Consider the following 9,653-nt stretch of genomic DNA (forward strand, 5'->3'; position numbering starts at 1 on the left):
CCCACTTGCTTGTTAGGGGCCTCTCTTATATGCTGTTATAGTACTTGGTGCTTTTGTATCATGCTAGTTGTAATTCTGTTTTTCCCTCTGGAATACGAGCACCTTGAAGGCAAAAACTCTGTCTTTATTCCTGTCCTAGTACCCAGCACAGAATACGACACCTAGAAGGCAGGCCCTCTATAAATGCTTACTGAATGAATCAAAGACATATGAAATGAACATTCTATTTATATATACTTTTTAAAAAATATTTTTTAAATCCTGACCCAGGGACATGTTTTTTTTTTTGTTTTTTTGTTTTTTGAGAGAGAGAGAGAGAGAGAAAATCGATCTGTTGCCCCACAATCTGGGTATGTCCCCTGACGGGGATTCGAATCTGCTATCTTTTGGTGTATGGGAGGACGCTCCACCAACTAAGCCACACCGGCCAGGGCTATATATACTTTTTTAAAATTACTGTTTTTTTATGTAATTAATAAGCAATTTATGTGTCAATTACTATAAGGTAGAAGGAGTTCTGAAATCAGTTTCTAGTTTTTGCTGATAAAAATCCTTAAATATGTGTGACCATGAAAAATGCCTTTGTTGTGCTGAGCCTGGTTTTCTCCTCTTCCAAGCTCTGTGGAACCTTTTCTGGATGCCAAGATATTATGTCCTGGGATTGTCATGTCCTAATGGCAGGGCCTTATTGCCAGTCTTGGGTTACTTATGCCTTTCCTCAACCTTCACTTTAAGTAATTTTTAAACAGGTACTGACTGTATTGCTATTAGGAGGTTTTGTTGTTCTTTAATACTCCCTGTAGAATGCTGGTATTCTGCTCCACTTCTTAAGCTGGGAATTTTGTCTTTGTGGGGGCACTTGGCTTTGCTAATGGTATCTGAGTTCTTAGTGTCCTGACCTGTCTCTAGTCCTGAATTCTGCCCTTTTGTATTCTTCACCATGCTGAGGTACAGGAAGGATTGCTGCAAACTCCCCTTTTTGTGGGTGTAAGTGGGAAGTAACTCTGATTGGGATCCAAGATATTAAAATGGGTTTCCCCACTGACTGACAGTACACATGAAATCATAATTTTTAATAGCTGTAACACACTTTTCTGCATAAGTAACCAATGCCCCATTCTGAATGGCCAGCTCTGTTTTTGGTGAAGTGGGAGCTAACTTTTCCTAGGGCAGTGGGTGGATGGAATGCTCCTAAGAAGCTCCATTTCAGAACTCTTTTAAACAATTTTAAAAGTGTTTAAACATTTTTAATTATATATAATCTTTGTAACAATTCAGAAGTATATGCAGTCATGTGCTGCTTAACAACAGGAAATGTTCTGAGAAATGCGCCGTTAGGCTATTTCGTTATTGTGTGAACATCATAGAATGCACTTCCACAAACCTACTGTGCACCTAGGTTATATGGTATACCACTATCGTTTATGTGGTCTGTCGTTGACTGAAATGTTATGTGGCTCATGACATAGTAAAAAGTGAAAATCTTCTTCACCTATTCCCGTACTCCCATTCCATACCTCTCCCCTAGGTAGCTACAGTACAGTTTAGAGGGTATCTATCCTTTCAGACTTTTCTCCATGCATTTACACATGAAGTTTTTTTGTTTTGGGAACATCACATATGTAGCTTGTTTTCACAAAAATGAGATTGTAATGTACATATTGTTCTGTGACCTTTTTTAAAACTCTTCTTTCCAGGTCAGTAGCTATTCATTAACTTATAGCAGCTGCCTACTATTCTATTGTTGATTAATTGCTCAAAGCTCCCAAAGTGAGCTAATTTTATCAAACCAGGAAGGCTACTTTTGGTTTTGTTGACATTAGATCTCAGCCAGTTAGCTGTTTTGTTTTTCCCCACAAGTACTCTTTGAAATCTATGCATCTTTTTTTTTTACTTTCCTTACTAATTATGCTTATTTGCAGTTATAATTTGCTGTCACATTTTACTATAATAATCATTGTTAAATTTGATTCCAGAATGCCTCACACATGTGCCATAAACAAACACTACTACACTTTCAGTGTAATGTTAAACTTATCCCTGGCTGCTACATAGCTCAATGTGTTCCTATTTTAACCATTTCATAGCTAATATTATTTGAGCTATATTAACATATCAAATGAGGCTGCATTGGCCTTGGTAAAGCTGAACAGTGGCCAGTGTGTTTAAATATTTGTTATTTAAAAACTTCATCATGGTGGCTTTTGAACATACACAAAAGTAGACAGTATGATCTATAATAATAAAAGCATAATATGCTAATTAGACTGGTCAGAAGCGGACGACCTTCCAGACGAAGCCGGGGCTGTGAGGGAAGCCTGGGTCCCAGGTGCCTGCTGGTGGCCAGAGGGAAGCCCGGGTCCCGGGTGCCAGAGGGAAGCTGGTGCCAGCAGCCGGGGGGAGGAAGGCCTACTCTTGCACGAATTTCATGCATCGGGCCTCTAGTAGTATAATAAAGCCCTATATACTATAACCCAGCCCCAAGAACCATCAACCCATGACCAATCATTTGGGAATATCAACCATGTTCAGGTACACATTATCTCACTTAACTCCACAGCAACTTTGTTAGCTATTATCTTAGGTTTGTCTCGAATTGCATAGCTTATTTGTAATAAATAAATTCAACTCAGGACTCAACCCTACGGCCGATACACCAGTGGATCCCAAACTAGAAGGAACCTTTAGCATAATAGATGCCAAGGTCTCTCCAGTCCTACTAAAACTGAATCTCTGTTGATGAGGGAGGGGAAGGGAGTCCTTGGAAAGTGAAAATTTTATAAAGTTCCTCAACTGATTTCGAAGAACCAGTTTTGAAACCACTACCCTACCCAGTGCTGCCTGCTCAAGCAGTGGTTCTCAAACCAGGTATCAGACTTTAAGATGACCTTGTAAATTCTAAGTTCTACAATTCCTCATTATATTTAGTGTTGGCCCTAAACACTTGCGTTTCATAAAAATCAAGACTACCAAAATAAAATGCCACGGCGGGGGGGCGAGGGTGGGGGGAAGAGGGGAGGAGAGGCATTTTCTCGTGCAACTAACTAGTACTGGGGGCGGATGCGGGGGGAGGGGGGACAATCACGCACAGATCGGCTGACACTAATCCCCAAATGGGCCAAAGGTGATAAATTCTGATCAACCACAAAGGGACTTCTAGTTTCCTTTAATCGATCCCGGGGCCTACTTATTGCGTCCCACGGCTGCAACTGACCAAAGATGGGGCTCACGTCACAACTCCTCGTCCCCAAAATTCTCTGCTCTTGCTCGGAGATTAGCACAAGGGGGGTTAGAGGGAAAGCGGGAGCTTGTCACCAAGTCTTCCAGAAAGAGCGTAGTCCCCCAGGCATCCGGGCCGGGATGGGGGTAGGACTCCAGCCAAGCAGGTCTCCAGCCGACATAAGCAGGCGGGGCGAGCAACACCGGCCCTCCCGCGGGCTCCCAAGCTCTTCAATTTCCCGGCGCCCCGCCCCTAACCGCCCGCCCTCGTTTCCAAGGCGTCCCACAGGAAGTGACCTCACGACGGTGGCGTGGATACGCAGGCACTTCCGGCGGCCGCGCCTGTGGGGGTGGGTTGCAGCAGCCCCTTGGTCTGTGGGTTCCTCCTCGAGTTTGGGCTGATTGGCGTGGTGTGCCGAGGAGGCGCGGACCTGACGGCTTGGAGGTGGGAGCAAGGGGCGGCGGCTGGTTTGTGGGCGCTCGTGGGAGAGGGCTTCCGGGGTTGCCAGGTGGGTTTGCTTTAAGGCTTCGAGATTCCAGGCTTCCTAGACTTTTATAGAGGCGGGCACGTGCTCGAGGCCGCGTCCGGCGCGCAGAGGGCCAGGTACTAGGGGTGGCCTCGGGGGCGTGGTTTGAGGTGGAGGCCAAGGACCGCGGGATTCTAAGCAGTTTGGGAATGGAGTGGGTGTGCAGCTTTAAGCGGCCTGGGCGCTTGGTTAGCCTTGTTGATGGCTGCTGCAGCTCGCCTACTCATTGCTTTGTGCCTCAGTTTCCTTTTGCACAGTAGAGTAGGGTGGCCGGGAAGAGCGCGAGTGCCACATCCATGGCTGATGGCTTGAGGACAGAGATGAACTGGGGTCTGAAGGGAGAGGTGGCTGAGAAACTAATGATACCTGCAGGGCCCAGTTTCTGCTGAATCCTGGGAACTTCCCCATTATTCTTTCCTGCTGTTGGAGTAAGGCTGAACTTCTTATTATCAGTGCTCTTTGTGTGATATTGATTGACTTTAACAATAATTGACTTATAAGTGGTTAAAATATTTTGCTGTGTGGGAGGCATAGTCCTCGCCTGCTTAGCCAGTTAGTTTTCAATAAATCTCCCAATTCCAGAGCTAGCTGGAATCATAACAATCCTCTCCCCTGGTATCAGAAGAGGAGCTGAAGACCCAGAATGGTTTTGTTCTCTTTCGTAGCCATTGGCTAAAGTGATTTCATCCTGCCGTCTGTATAATTGGTCTTAATCTCATCAAAGCATAAATGACAGTCTTCTGAGCAGGTCCCTGTTTCAACTGGAAACCCCCGAATGAGTCTAGTCTTTTTTTTAATGAATAGCAGATTAGGTGTACTAAGCACAAAATTCCTATTTGTTGGTTTTTCTGTGAAGATGGTTACAAACAACAACTTTTGATTACCAAGAATATTTTGTTGGAGCTTCCTTGTGAGGGTAGGGCTTTGGGACTAGCAATGTCTCTCAAACAATATCTCCTTTGACTGTGACCCACGGCTAGATACATATTACATCATGACTCAGTATGTCCCCTGCATGCATAAAGTGTGTGTACACACACACACACACACACAACATAAAAATTTACCCTTTCTACATATGATGCACTTGGACATTATTTCATTGAAAGAAAAAAAGTTGATTGCAACTCACTAAATTGACTGATTGCTAAAACCTATAGTTTGAAAAACATTGGACTAGAAAATGTTTAAGTTCTTCGTGATTCCTGAGATTCTGTAGTTAATTCAGAGTGGAAAATGTGTAATTTTTCTGTTGTTCTCAGCCAGAGTAGCCAGGTTACTAGAATTCTTATAAATTCAGATCAACAGGACAGGACATCCAAATTGGTAGCTCAAAGTGGATATAATATCCATAGTGATAGTGTCAATTTTAGCAAGGCATTTAAGTCTTTTATGATGGCATGATGAGTGAGATGGGGGAATTTGCCAGATTGTGGTAAAAGTAGATGGAGCCATGACTTTGAGTATCTATGTTTTGAGGGTTTGATTTATGTATACAAGACTGCTGGGATCTGATGATCTGAGTTGAGGCTCTGTCACTTTCTTTATACACAGAATGTCTTTATAGTCTTATCTGAAAGGTATGCTTAGCAAATATGTGGCCTTGATGAAGTATCATCTGGCTAATCTCAAGATTTGCCCAGTGCAACTTAATGGAATGGAAGGATCTTATAAATGGGAGGAATTCCACTTGGAGTCCAAAAAATTCAGTTATACCAGTTAATGACGGGAGAGATGTGACCTAGGAGGGGCTCATGTATAAAAAGATGTGGAATCTCAGTCATCTGAGTCAGTGGTATGGTTAGCCTGTGAGAAGAACTGGTGTGACCTGAAGTATTAGATTGCATTAGGAAAATATAAGATCAAGGAAGGTTGTTGCATCACTTGACCCCAGCACTGGTTGGCTCACACCAGGAATTTTAGGCTTAGGTCTTAGTACTCTACAAGAATAAATTAATTGTGAGGTTAGACATTAAAAGGAATTGGAATTTGTCAAATTATAAAAAGTAATTTTTTTATTGGTTGTCTGAGATGGTGAAGTTGCTTTGGCATGAGTGATTCTTTTTCCTATCATCATTTCATACATATTCAAGGTCAGTGTGGTCTTAAAATATTTTTGCTTGAAAGTTTCTAAAACATTGGGAAATCTCTTACTTTTAAGTTGGCATCGAAATTTTTCATCATAAACTTAAGTAGTTTAAACATTTAATTTTTTAAAAAAAATGTTTATTGATTTCAGAGAGGAAGGGAGATGGAGAGAGATAGAAACATCAAGGAAGAGAATCATTGATGAGCTACCTCCTGCATGCCCCCTGCTGAGGATTGAGCCTGCATCCTGAGCTTGTGCCTTGACCGCAATCGGACCTGGGACCCTTCAGTCCTCAGGCTGAGGCTCTATCCACTGAGCCAAACCTGCTAGGGCTAAACATTTAATTTTTAAAAGTTAAGGATATGCTCTGGGTTGGAGTGTTAGCCCATGCACCTAAGGGCTGCTGGTTCAATTCCTGGTTAAGGGGACGTCCTTGGGTTGCAGGTTTGATCCCCAGTCCCCATCTGGGCACTTGCAATGTTTCTCTCTCTCTCTTCCTCTCCCCCTCCCCCTCCCTCCCTCCTTCCACTCTCTCTAAAAATCAATAGAAAAAATATCCTCAGGTTAGGATTAACAACAATACAAAGTTAAGGATGTAATTTCTTATATTGTAAATGTTGACTTTGTAAAAATAATACAAAGCTAAATAAAATAACAATTTGATGTTTTTAACACATTTCTTACCGCTCAGGAGTTTTCTCGTGTTTCACGCGCCATCTGTTAAGGACCGCTCATGAGTGTTCTCGTTTTTCATGCCCATGGGAAAAGGAGCGAATCTAGATACTTATGTAAATTTTGTTTGGTCCCTCTTCATAGAGGAAAATGTTTTACGCAGTACCATACGTTAAAAAAGTACTAGGAACTTTAATTGTTTTCGTAAATAAAAATGTTATAATTATTGAAAAACAACACCTAAAGTGCATTACGATGATTTAAATAACGTGCACTTTGCCCAAAAACGTGCGGTCCCTGGCATATGTCTTAGAGATTTCTATGCGGTACGCAATGTGTTAAAATATACAAATAAACTTTATTACATTAAAAACCCTCTAAGAGCCCAGCTGGTATTGCTCAGTGGTTGAGCATCGATCCACCCATGAACCAGGAGGTCACAGTTCAATTCTTAGGGCACATGTCTGGGTTGCAGTCTTGATCCCCAGTAGGGGGTATGCAGGAGGCAGCCAATCATGATTCTCTCTCATCATTGATGTTTCTTTCTCTCTCCCTCTCCCTTCTTCTCTGAAATCAATAAAAACGTATTTTTAAAACCTTCTAAGACAGTGGTTCTCAACCTTCCTAATGCCTCGACCCTTTAATACAGTTCCTCATGTTGTGGTGACCCCTAATTTCATTGTTACAAATTGAACATAATTAAAGCATAGTGATTAATCACAAAGACAATATGTAATTATATATGTGTTTTCCGATGGTCTTAGGCGACCCCTGTGAAAGGGTCGTTCAACCCCCAAAGGGTCGCTACTCACAGGTTGAGAACCGCTGCTCTAAGATATATATAAATGGTATATTATATTACTGTGCTTGATTTTCAGATGTTAAGCCAGTCTTGTGTTTCTGTAATGAACCCCACTTAATCATGGTGTATAATACTTTTTATATGTTGCTGAATTCAATCTATAATAATAAAAGTGTAATATGCTAATTAGACCAGACGTCCTTCCGGACATCCTTCCAGATGAAGCCGGGGCTGCGGGTCCTGGGTGCTAGAGGGAAGTCGGTGCTGGCAGCAGGGGATTGAAGGCCTACTCTTGCACAAATTTCGTGCATTGGGCCTCTAGTTTATTAATATTTTGTTAAGAATTTTTGTGTGTGTTGATGAGGGATATTGATATGAGGTTTTCTTTTGATGTCTTTGTTTGGCTTTAGTTATCAGAGTGATACAGTTGACCCTTGAACAATATAGGTTTGAACTTCGTGGACCACTTATACCCGAATTTTTTTCTTTTTTAAATATACTTTTATTGATTTCAGAGAGGAAGGGAGGAGAGAGAGAGAGAGAGAGAGAGAGAAACATCAATAATGAGAGAGAATCATAGATCGGCTGCCTCCTGCACGCCCCCCTACTGGAGATCTAGCCCGCAACCCATGCATGTGCCCTGACCGGGAATTGAACTGTGACTTCCAGGTTCATAGGTCAACGCTCAACCACTGAGCCATGTGTTTTTTCTATAAATTGGCCTCCATATACCTGGGTTTCTGCCTCCATAGATTCAATCAAGTGTGGATTGAAAACTATTTTCAATTCTCAGTTGGGAATCTATCGATAAAGGTCAACTGTATGCATTGTTTATGCCATTTTATGTAAGGGACTTGAGCATTGGTAGATTTTGGTATCCTCGTGGGTGTGAGAGTGTCCTAGAACCAATCCCCTGTGGCTACCAAGGGACAGTGTTAAGTTTTTGGGGAATCAAAAGTTCAGAGATTTTAGACTGCCCCTAACTCCCTCATTGTTCAAGATCAACTGTACTACCATGGTAAATTAGTTGGGAAATGTTCTTTCCTTTTATATTCTCTGAAAGAGTTTGTCAATTATTTCTTTCTATATGTCTGATAGTATTTACTAATGAAGTCCCTGGGAAAGGACTTTTATGGGTAGATTTTTAATTACTAAATCAATTTCTTTACTTGATATAGGTCTATCCACATTTTCTTTTATTCTTAACTCACTTTTGGTAATTTGTATCATTCTGGGAATTGGTCCATTTCATATTTTTTTTCATTTTTCTTTTTGAACTTGTATCCATCCATTTTCACAAAATTTTGTCTTAAAGCAGAAGTCAGCAAACTTCTGTAAAGGTCCAGATGGTAGGCTTTGTGAGCCATGTAGCTTTTGTCATAACTGTTCAACTTTTTCATTGTAGTGCAAAAAACAGCCACAGACAACAAGCAAACAGCTGAGCATGGTTGTGTTCCCATAAAACTTTATTGGTAGTGAGCAAGATTTGGCCCATGCACTGTACTTTTCTGATCCCTGTCCTGAAGTAATAAATGTTATGGTTAAAAATCTTTTATTGATAATTCAATTATCTAGGCAGATCAAGTTTATGAAAAGTAGTGTGGAAATTGATTCTCTTGCTTGCATATGCTCAGTGGTTAGAGTGTCAGCCCATCCTCGGAAGGGTTGCAGGTTCGATTCCAAGTCAGGGGCAAGTCCCTGGGTTGCAGGTTAAATCCCCAGTCTGGGTCAGGACATGTGGGGGAGGCAACCAATCCATGTGTCTGTCTCACATCAATGTCCCTCCCTCCCTCCCTCCCTCTCTCCCTCCCTAAAAATTAATGGAAAAAGATATCCTCTGATGAGGATTAACAACAACAACAAAAAAAGAAGTAAAAGTCTTTTCACATTTGATTAATTTCTGGTATTTTAAAAATTCTTACTGTAGCTTTTCATTCTGCATCTATCCTATATAATAAAAGGGAAATATGCAAATTGACTCTAAAGGCAGAATGATCATAACGACTGCTGGACCAGTCACTATGAGGCTCACTGACCACTCTTGGTTCTTTTCCCCGGCCTGCAGGCTCTGATCGCCTGATGGGAATTGGGAACCACTGGCAGGAGATGTGGGTGGTGCCAGACCAAGGCCCCCATCCCCACTGGTTGCCCCACACACAGGGCAACCCACAGCATGGGCGGGGCCTGCGAGTGGGCAGGAACAGCCAACCTCTCAGTCCCTTACCCCGGCTGTCAGGCACCGAGCACCCAATGGCGAAAGGGGAACTGGGGGTGGGTGGCAGCAGGGGGTGGGGCCAGCTGTGGGCAGCCAGGGAAGATGGCCCTGATCGCAGGCCAGGCCTAG

General features: G+C 42.3%; 1 protein-coding gene across 4 annotated transcripts in view; it reads left to right on the forward strand.

Annotated features, from left to right (window-relative positions):
- Nucleotides 1-3,521: 3,521 nt before the first annotated feature.
- EDC3 (enhancer of mRNA decapping 3) overlaps nt 3,522-9,653 on the forward strand; it is a 115,880-nt gene continuing 109,748 nt past the window's right edge. For 2 of the 4 annotated variants that reach the window (XM_005882771.2, XM_005882774.2), the window contains exon 1: nt 3,522-3,664. The gene's annotated coding sequence lies outside the window, so the exon portion shown is untranslated. Of the gene's footprint in view, nt 3,665-3,711; nt 3,729-5,809; nt 5,840-9,653 lie in introns of those variants that run through there. The other 2 variants (XM_005882772.2, XM_014530487.1) reach the window with 2 other exon arrangements.

The sequence above is a fragment of the Myotis brandtii genome, unplaced genomic scaffold (assembly GCF_000412655.1).
Source record: "Myotis brandtii unplaced genomic scaffold, ASM41265v1 scaffold74, whole genome shotgun sequence".
NCBI lineage: Eukaryota > Metazoa > Chordata > Mammalia > Chiroptera > Vespertilionidae > Myotis > Myotis brandtii.